Genomic DNA, 10,672 nt, shown 5'->3' with positions numbered 1-10,672 from the left:
CATTTCCTCTTCTTTGATCTCTGGTGAATCAAGCATTGGCTTATATCCAGGAGAAGGCAATAATCCCAGTTGAACAACATATTTAATGTTTTTTTGGACTATCCCTGGAGATTAACTTTATTTAATAATTTAAGGGAGAAATTCTTTAGTGGAATGTATTATCCCTCCCTTGAATGATCTGACATAAAATTACATCTGTCTGATTAAATGTTTAATAAAATTTAGCACTTAACTGAATCTGTAAAAATCAGGTATAAAATATTCTTCCCCAATATAATATAAAGTCCACTTAATAATGCTATAGATATGAATCATACTGAATTTGGATATTTCATCATGATTCATCCTCAACCTGATACAAAACATAGGTGAGCTTTCATCCAAGACAATTATTTGTTGAGCATTTATTTTCCACTGCTCAGAATACAGTAATGAGAAAAGTGGGCAGAAATCCTTGCTCTCTGAAGCTTTGAGTTTGATTGTGTGTGTGTGTGTGTGCGTGTGCATGCATACAGAAGATGAGACATAAGTACATATATAGACTATCAGATGGTGAAAATGTAACAGAGAAAAATAAACCAAACAGGAAAAGCTTAGGGAGCACTAAGGAGCAGCACTCAGGATTAGAAAGGGGAGTTGGGAGGATCTGACACTGGAGCAGCTCAGAATAGGTGAGCCAAGCGGATGCCTGGGAAAGGCTGTCCTGGCAAAGAAACCAGCAAGAACAAGGGCCCCAAGCACAGCCACATCCTGCGTGTTCGGAGCGCAGCAGAGAGCTCCTATGTCTGGGAAGAAGTGGGCTGGGCTGGAGATTAGACCAGACAGGTGGAGGTGGTGGGTCATGCAGCACTTGGGAAGGGACTGAAGGAGTCTGGAGGACTTTGAGCAGAAGTGGGGCATCTGACATATGTTCCCAAAGGTCCCTGTGGTTGCTCTTTTGGATTGTGATCCGGAAGCCATTGCCACATCCATGTGGGCTGAGAACCAGTGAAAGATGAAGCGGTGGGAAGGGAGAGAGCCAGTGGGTTTTGGTGTTGATCAAGTGCAGTGCGTAAGTTTCTTTTTGGCATGAGCAATAAGGAGGAAGGAGTAACTATGTTAGAGAGATTTCTATTTTATTATCTGCATAATAAAGTGTAGAAAAGAAATGAGATTTAAAAGGATCACTACTAGAAGACTATATAATTATACACCTAGAAGAACTAAAGAAATCAACCCCAAAGCTACTAGAGATGGTAGAACAAGAAGAAAATCTGTTGGGCAAGAGATACAATAATACAAATCTGTCTACTTCTCAAGTGCCTTTATTAGGCAGCTAAAAATAAAATAGTAAAGAACTTCCAATTTACGACAGCCACAAAATTGAAGTATGAGCTAATTAAACTTGTGTGAGGCTGTATAATATAAAAAAATCTAAAAAATGTTAATGGTTAAACTTGAATACATGTAGAAATATGCAGTACTCCTAGATAGAAGAACAAAGGAAGAGGGGATTATTTGTAGTTTAATTTGTATTTTTAATATAACTTCAATTAAAATGCCAGTGTTTTTGACATAGAATTCAAAATAATCGAGTCTATGCTATACTTGAAAAGATAGGCAGGAATACTAGAGAGCTAATGAAAGAATAATAATTATCTCTCAAAATAGGTTGTTTTAAAAAACAATAACTGAATCAGTGTAATACTGCATTACAAAGAAAATATAGACTATGAACATATGACAGAGTGTACATTAATAATTTTAAGTACATATGAAAATATAATATATGGAAAATGAGTATAATAAAATTATAAAGAACATAATTAGTGTACTCATGCTGTTGGGAATAACTTTATTTCAATATGGCAAAAAACTTGTAATAATATAAATCATATACCAAGAGATAGTTTAATTATTTAGTCAAATAGAGAAACTCACTTATATTATTGAAGTTGTGAAGAAGACATGGGCTTAGATGTTTAAATAAAACCCAAACATCTGTACAGCTACAATAAAATAAAGAAAAAGAGTAGCAAGTTTAAATATTTTTTATAAGTAACCGTAAAAATTTCAAGCATCATATGGACAATTTTATTTAATATTCTTCAGAGTTTCTGACATTTTTCAAATCTCCTAATATAGCAGATGGGGATATAACATATAAAATAGTTAAAGAGCTCATAAAATCTCTAAAATTACCACCGAGACTACAATAGACAAATACACACATGCATACCCACAAAAAGAAGACACACAAAAGAAAAATACTTAACATTTATTACAAATAAAAACATAGAAATTAGTTCTTCAGTAAACTGCATACCTGAAAATAAGCCCAATTCCAAAGAAGTTGATAAATCTTAAAAGAAAGATGCTTTGTGTAGTAGAAATGACACTATTAATAGGTTTAGTCCTTCAATAGGACAATATTCTAGGCAGCATTAAAATACTTTAGCTTTATTTTGGAAAACCCTTTCTGGGGATATTTTTGTATGAAAATAATTTAAAAGAAGGTAAATGTTATGTGTGCAATGCTGCATTATTGAATATTACCTATAAAGGTAAGCAACAGCAGCTAGAAACCAACAATTAGGAATGACTGAGTACCTGTAGCTTAGTAATCCAATGCATGAATCAACTTTATGATTTACACATCTGAAATAGGAAACTAGAAAAATATTTACCATATAAGGAGTATAAGGAAAAAATAGCAAAAGATAAAATTTTTATCATTGTCCATTTAACTATGATGAAAGGTGGAAAATGTCATTGAGAAAGTAGTTGCGTCTAGGGGGAGGAATTAGCATGTAATGGTAGTGACATTCCAAAAGTCAACATTAAGGAGGTAATGTAAATACCTACACTTCTTGGTGGGTTAGCTGGAGATGTTTCAGTGCTGCAGAAAATTGTGTGGAACTGCCGCTTCCTGTGCTGTACTGTCCTCGAGGAGTATGGGCCATCTTACTGGAGAGTTGGGCTGGACCTCTGGCCTGTGGTCCCCAGGCCTGAGTGGGTCTGGGGAGGGTGGCCTGGGCTCCTGGCTGCCAGACTCTGGGCCTGGGGCAGCTGCTACGCTGACCTGGGCCCAGCACGATGATGCTGGAGAGCAGGTCACTGGCCAGCAGGAAGACTGGGTGGAATAAACAGACAGAGAAGGATGTGGCTTGCTGGAAGAGAAAAGCTACCTACAGCTTTTGGATCATGGCCACATGACCCAGGTTTCAGGGCAGGACTGGAATTGAGTGATACTTCAGGACCTGGCAGAGAGCAAAGTGCCATCCAGCTGCCCGACAAGGACACGGCAGGCAAAGCTGCAGGTGCCAGGGTGCCTCAGGCACCGGATGCCAGTGTGCTCCGTGTGCTGGTGCAGACTGCCTTGGGAAGCTTGGAGAGGCTTCCTGCACCGTTTCAGTTCTGAGGTGCAGGCAGAGGGCTGCAGGTGAGGTGGCTGCAGCAGGACAGGGTCCAGCCTTGGAACAGCAATAGAGACAGCACAGGAGTCTTCACCCAGGGCTCTTGGTGGGAAGGGCAGTTTCTGACCCACAGCTCATGGGCATCCTGGAGCCCTCTACATTCCTGTCGAGCAGGAACTGAGAAAGGTTGGGCACGAGGGAGGGCAGTGGAGGGCATAAGTCACCATCTGGGACCAACAGCGACCCGGGCATGCCATTGCCATACTGAGGGCAGGAGCAAGGGGGTGGAACAGGTAGAGCCTCCTTGGAGCTCGGAGGTCGATGCCTGAGTGAAGGTCCACTCAAGTCCCTCCTTCCCCCATCAAGACTAGTTAAAAATTTTGAAATGAAAAATATCACTCTTGATCCCACTATTCTAACAGAACTAATTTTATTTTTTGTAATTATCATATTGATATCACTTTTAAAAACAGCTTCACAGGGGTGGAACAGATACAAAGTAATTGCCTGCACGCATTTAAAGCTCCCAGTTTGGTAACTTTGGACACGTGTGTGCGCACAAGTTCATCAGTGTGGTCAGGATAGGGAACCTCTCCATCACCCCTCATTTCCCCCCTGAATTTCCACCCCTTGCTGTGTGCTCTCCCCTGCCCACCCTGCCCCTTCCCCCGATACCCACTGACCTGCCCTCTGTTGCTGCACACAGGTTTGATCTGGAATTGTATCCAAGTGGAATTGTATGGAGTATGTGCTTTTCCCCTGTCTTTCACTCATATAACTGTTTTGAGGTTCACCCATATTGTTCACTGTTGATAACATTCATTTTACCAGTTGTAAGTGGACAATGCACTTATTTATAATAATTGTTCAGAACTGTGCAGCCATCACCACAGTGCAGAGCACCCCTACCACCACCCATAGGGCCGTCTGAGCCCCTCTGCCTTCCCCGCCATTCATGCTTGAGATGCAGAAGAGCCTCAACTGTCGACACATTTGCCTTTCTCTGACATTTCATATCAAGGGAATAAGCAACACACAGCCTCTCACGTCTGGTTTCTTCCATCTAGCATAAATGTTCTTGTGTTTGTCCATGTTGTGATATGTGTTAGTGCTCTACTCCTTCTTAGTGCTGAATAGGATTTCATTATATGGACACACAGTTGTTTATACATTTCACCCACTGATAGACATGTTCACATTTCGACTGTGGCACATAAAACTGCCATAAAGACTCATGTACAAGTCTCTGTGTGGATATGTTTCCATACATCTTGGATTAGCTGGTATAAGAAACCGCCAAAATCTTTTCCAAGGTGGGTGAAGCAAGTATGGTATACAGGTTTCTATTCCATCTGATCTCCACATGCTGCCTAACACTTGGTATGGGGGATATTTTTCATTGTAGTCTCACCCATTAGTGTGTCGTGGAATCTCCTATGATTTTAACTTTACACTTTGGCTAACGTCTAATGTTGGTGCCTTTCCATGTATTTATGACCACATACATTGTCTTTGGTGAGGTTTTTATTCAAGTATTTTGCATACATATTTGAAACTATGAAACTATTTGCTATTATTTTATAGGTTATATTTTTAATCTCTTAACAGTGTCTTTCAAAGAGCAGAAGTTTTAATTTCGATGAAGTCAAGCCTATGGGTTATTCTTTCGTGGTTTGTGATTTCATAATACTAAGAAACTGACCTTACCCAGAGTCGCAAGGAGCAGCACCACGTCCCTCGAGTTTCGTCTGTGATTCTTACTTTCTAGTTTAATAATTAGATCTATGACATATTTTGTTAAATTTTGTATATGTTGCGAGGTACGGATTAAAGCTCTTGCCTCTGCACACGGATATTCTACCGCTTCAACCTCATTTGTTAAAAGAGTACCCTTTGTCCAAGTGTTGCCTTTGTAACTTTGTCAAAAATCATTGTCCCTGTATGTATGGGCCTCTCTCTGAACTCTCAATTCCGCTTTGTTAGTTGCCTATTTTTATAACAATACCACCGTGTTGGTTACCATAAGTTTAAAATACATCTTGAAATTAGGCAGTGTGTGGTTAACTGACTACACGTCGACTCGAGAGGGAACGGCCAGCTGAACTGAGTCGCACGGTTCTGGACCGGAAGGCCACTTAGGGAGGAGCTTGCTGTCCTAGGTGTAAAAGGAGAAGAGGGGCTTCAGCCGAACTTCCTTGGAAGAGCTTCGTTGTGGCTGGTTTTCTTTGGGAGCGTTTTGGCGGTTTTTCTTCAGAAGAGCTTTGGGTATTTTCTTTCTTGCGGAGCTTCAGTCCTCAGCCCGCGGCAAGGCGCTTCCGCTGGGGCCTTTCCTGCGCAGACCCTTCGGCCTCCCGACGCCTACTTGCTGCGGCCCTTGTGTTGGGCTCCAAGCCTGGCTGCATCCTCCAGGTCTCCAGCGCGGACAGACCTTTCACAGTTCTGCATCCGACTCTAGCAAGCGTTGACTAATGCAGCTAGTGCTAGTTCTTCAGCATTTTCAGATATTTAGGCTCTTCTAGGTCCTTTTCATTTCCGCGCGGAAGTATAATCAGCTTGCCAGTTGCTACAACCAAGTCAGACAGGGCACTGAGTGGGATTCTGTTAAACCTACAGGTCCGTGTGGTATTGACATCTTAATCATACCGAGTTTTATTCTATGGTGAGGTGTTTGTTTTAATTTTTATATTCTTTGGTAAGGTTTTTTTTCAAATGAATTCAGAAATATTTTTTTCTTCGGTGTTCTCAAGAATTTACAAAACACTTGACATTATTTCTTCCTTAAATATTTGGTAGACTTCACCATGAAGCCATCTGGGCCTGAATCTTTCTTTGTGGGAAGTTTTGCTTTCTTTCTAATGTGTTTTGCCTTTTACTAACTTTTGTATGTCTAGAGAGAGTCTATATTCTTATTTCTGAAGCCTGTATTCTACATTTGTGGGGTATAGAATCCTGTATTGATAGTTTTTAATTTTTTAAAAAAGGATGTTGTGACAATATATCCCTGCGTACATACTTTTCAGCAAGAGATCAATTATCATCCTATTTTTGTTCCTCTGTATGGTTTGTATGTTTGTCTTCTGGTTGCTTTCACAGTTTTCTCTTTTTCACTGATATTGAGAAATTTAATTATATTGTGCTTTGGTATAGTTTTCTTCGTGTGTAGTAAGCTTGAGTTTGTTTAGCATATGTGTAATTTGGGGAATTTTGGGTCATTATTCAACTGTATTTTCTGTGTCACCCCCTTTTCAGGAACACAAATTACATACTCGTTAGGGTGCTTCAAGTCGCCCCACAGCTAGCTGATGCTCCTTTTGTTTTGTTTTTTTTTTTTTTTTTTTTTGGTAACAGGGATTGAACTTGGATCCTTGCGCTTGCGAGTCAGGCGGCGGAACCACTGAGCTAAATCCCCGGCCCCAATGCTCCTTTTGTTTTTAATTTTTCTTCCTTGCAACTCTAAATTTTTATTTATCAAAGGGATATAGGTTCTTCAAATCATAAATGCCACCACCAGGACCACCATTCTTTATTATTATAAGAATCATCAATGGCCAAGTTCGGATTGCTAACTCTCTCAGCTTCCAGCAGCCTCTGGGCTTCCTTACAAAATGTATCTTTCCACAACCCTAGAACTTGTAGCTTACATTCTGGACACCTCAAGACTTCACATAAAGTTCTAGTTCCTTCATGGCCCAAAGTATTCTGTGTTAGATTCGTTTTTACAAGCCTCTGGTTGCTGAGAGGAGCAGCAGAGAGATCTCAACAACACAGGGAAGACAAACCGCAGCGTTCCAGCCCAAGCCTCTGAGTGTCACAGTTTGGATTTCTCAAAGCTTCACAACGAATTTCCACTCTTTCATCCCGCACGTCATTGTACCCAAGGTCTAGACTTAACAGGTTTGGGCTGTCCAAAATAGCAGAAGCCAGATCCGGACAACATGCAGCAGTGAGAACACAACCTGTCAACTCCAAGTCCTGAAGGCTACAGCTCGGCTGCTGAAAGACATTACACAGAAGATTTGCTCCGTCATCTTGAAAACACTTTGATCCCAGATCCAGATGTATCAGACTCTTGTTGTGGAGAAGTTCAGAGGTATTCACTGCTAATTGGAGTGAAATGGCAACACCTCAGCACAGGGCTCTGTAGAGTACACTCTGGATATTTCAAGGCAGCACCAAAAAGCTTTATTCCATGATCTCCCACTTTGTTGTTTGACAAGCACAAATGAGTCAGTCTCTTATTGCTGCTAAGAGCCAAGGGAAGATCCTCAAAACTAGCTTCTGTGCGGCCACAGCTTTCTAACGACAATCTCTCTAGGTAGCACTCTGGGTGCCCTAAGGCCTCATACAGCAACTTCACTCCTTCATCCAGTAGATTATTGGTCAATAAGCTCAAAAATACCAGGTTCTGGCTTTTGATGAGAGCCTTAGATATGTCTGCACAGCAAATTGCAGTTAGGTTGCAAGACTCCAACCTCAGGTTTTGTAGTTTACATTCTGGGTATTTCAAGGCTTCACATAATGATTTTATTCCATTATCCTCTATCTTACTCCCTTTCAGGTCAAGACACATCAGATTCTGCTGGGAAGTCAAGAAACTAAAGGTATCTTGATGGCCATGAGGGAAAGAAACACACCTCAACAGGAGTTTTTGTAGTTTGCAGTTTGGATGCCTTAGTTCTTGACAAAAAAAAAAATCTTCATTATTAACTCATCAAGGTTGCTATGGCTCAAGTCGAGTTGCATCAAGTGTTCATTTGTATCAAGCACAGAGAGATTTTGCCAGCAATGAGTAATGTGATAACCATCTATTTGCCCATTTTCAGCTGCAGGGCTCGAGTTTACCATAGTTACAGCCAGTTTAAGGGTCTGCAAACATCGTCAGTGCTTAAGGCAGAATGAAGATACAGGCAAATCGATTTCCTTCAATGTATTAATGACAGCCTTTGAGACATTTCCCACTGCCTGGGCTACAAATGCTTCATCTTGAGTCTCATACAGATAGTGAAACAAGTCCATACATACTAGCCAAGGTGGAAAAGTGTCATGGTTTGCTAGTACTTCCACCCGCTGAAATACCTCCCATTTTATCTTCAGGGACAGTCTACATTTCAAAGTTTCCTCCAGTTGTTTTACTATATCTTCATTTAAAAGGCCAAACAAAAAGTATTTTAGCTGTGTCAAATGGGGGTCTTGATCACTTCTGCTTTCAAGTAACAGGTTCAAATCTTCCAAAGACTGGGAGGAATGCTCTTTGTGTTCCAAATCACTTTTCAGCAGATAGAACACAGCTCTCCAAAATCCCTGAATATGTAGGTGGGTGAATACATAACAGTTTTCATACTCTGAGTCCTTTTGAAGGATATTAATGTCTAGAAAAACTGAGGTATCACAAGTGGTGGACCCATGCTTTCTGAGATGGTTCCTGTAAAGCACATGTGTCATAGACCATACTCCTTTGGCAACTAAGTAGCATAGGCTTCTCAGTTGAGCTTCACTGGGTAGATTAGGAAAGTATTCATCTAGTGGTGAGAATAAGCTAGAGATATAGCATGTGAACACAGCCGTGGCTGCTTGGCACGTCTTTGTGACGTCATTGTTCTCCATTTGCTCCTTCAGACAAGCACAGATGAGCCGGCACACCAGGGGGACGTGGCACATATTCAAAAGCATCTCATTGCTTCTTACTGAATTGAATGTGTTCATGGCCCAGATCCTATCTTTAAAAAGCTGATAAATATAGTCCTTCCTTGCATCCATGGACCTTCCTTGTAGGTCTACATAAAGCTGACTCTTCAACAAAGGCTTTAGTCTGTTAGAAGGTGTGTGTCTTACTGTCACCAGTAAGGATGATTCAGGGAACATCCCTTCCCTCAGCAAACTGCTTATGAGGAAGGACACGGGGTGTGCTTGGGTCCAGTCACCACAGAGTGCAAATTCGGGTTCCTCAAAGGCAAAGTTTAGTTCATCAAAACTATCAGTAATGAAAAGGGGATTCCTTGGCTGGGTGAGGATCTTTGCAGTGGGGGTTTGGGTGCTAGGCCAGTCCTTTGATATCAAAGCAAAGGTTTTCTCCTTCACCTGGCTAATTTCTTTCCCACTGAGATAAAAAACGCAGGTAAACTTGTGCTGGTGGAGATTTCCCTCAGCCCAGGTTAACACTGCTTGTCTCACCAATGCCATTTTCCCAACTCCAGCAGCTCCCTGAAGCACCACTGTCTGTACCTGCTGACCAGGTTTGACTTCCACATCAAACAAATGTGCCAACAGTTTTTGGTGTTTTTCAGAAAGTCCATGGCGGAAATGTGAAGGTTCTCTGAGCAAACAGTTCTTAGCCCAAATGTGAAATTTTTCCTTTATTCGAATTTTGCGTTCTGTTCCTGCACTCAGCTCCGCCTCCTCCTTTAGTGCCTCCCCAGCCTCAGCCACCTCTTGTTCCATGGTCTCTGCTGTCCAGCTGGTCTCTGCTTTTGCTCTCTCACACAGATCCCTCAGGTTCAACTTGCCAAAAAGTTCAAGGGTCATTTTCTGGGCCAGTTTTTCTGGGTAGTATTTGTTTATCAAGTTAGCAAGTTGCTTTCGATCGGCCCTCTTCACTGCAGGCCAGGGGATTAGGCGGTGCTCAGCTTCTGTGGTCTCCCTTAGAAGTCACTTGAATTTATTTAATTCCTCATTATTTAGCTCCTCCAAATGCAATAGCAGCCCAAAATCGGTAAAGGAGGAAAATATTGGTGAATCTACCATCTTGTCCTTGGATCAGGGTTCAGGCTCTTGGGTGTCAGTGGTGCAGGTCAAACTCCACCACCAAAAGCCATGCATCCTAGAGGGAACAGGAAAATTTGAAAGGGCTCCACAGGTACTTGTGATTTTGTTTTTAAATTTTTATATCTTTTCTGTCTCTGCTTAATTTTTTGAACATATTAAATACAATCACAGTAACTATTTTAATGCTATTTTCTGCTAACTCTAACATCTGTGTTTTGGATTATTTTCAATTTGTGGATTATTCCCTCTTCTCTCTATAACCAGTCATTTTTATTTGATGCTACACATTGTAAACTTGGCCTTTCTGGGTGCAGGGTATTGTGTATTTTTATAAATATTTTTTAAGTTTGTCTTGGGATACAGTTAAGTTGTGTGGAGACTTTAATCCTTTTAGGACTTATGTTTCAGGTTGGTTGGGCAAGTTCAAATGATGATCAATCCATGGCTATTTATTCCTCACAGTAGAGGCAAGAGTCTTCTGAGTATTCTACTAATGCATTTTGATTTATGAGGTT

General features: G+C 41.1%; 1 pseudogene; it reads right to left on the bottom strand.

Moving 5' to 3' along the window:
* Positions 1-6,887: 6,887 nt before the first annotated feature.
* Positions 6,888-10,136, bottom strand: LOC101714342 (NACHT, LRR and PYD domains-containing protein 14 pseudogene; annotated as a pseudogene).
* Between the last annotated feature and the right edge of the window lie 536 nt (positions 10,137-10,672).

The sequence above is a fragment of the Heterocephalus glaber genome, unplaced genomic scaffold (genome assembly GCF_053883595.1).
Source record: "Heterocephalus glaber isolate CG9 unplaced genomic scaffold, H.glaber_assembly_v1.0 deba00000738, whole genome shotgun sequence".
Lineage (NCBI taxonomy): Eukaryota > Metazoa > Chordata > Mammalia > Rodentia > Bathyergidae > Heterocephalus > Heterocephalus glaber.
The sequence above is the reverse complement of the archived record's forward strand: the minus strand, read 5'-3'. Positions and strand labels throughout refer to the sequence as shown.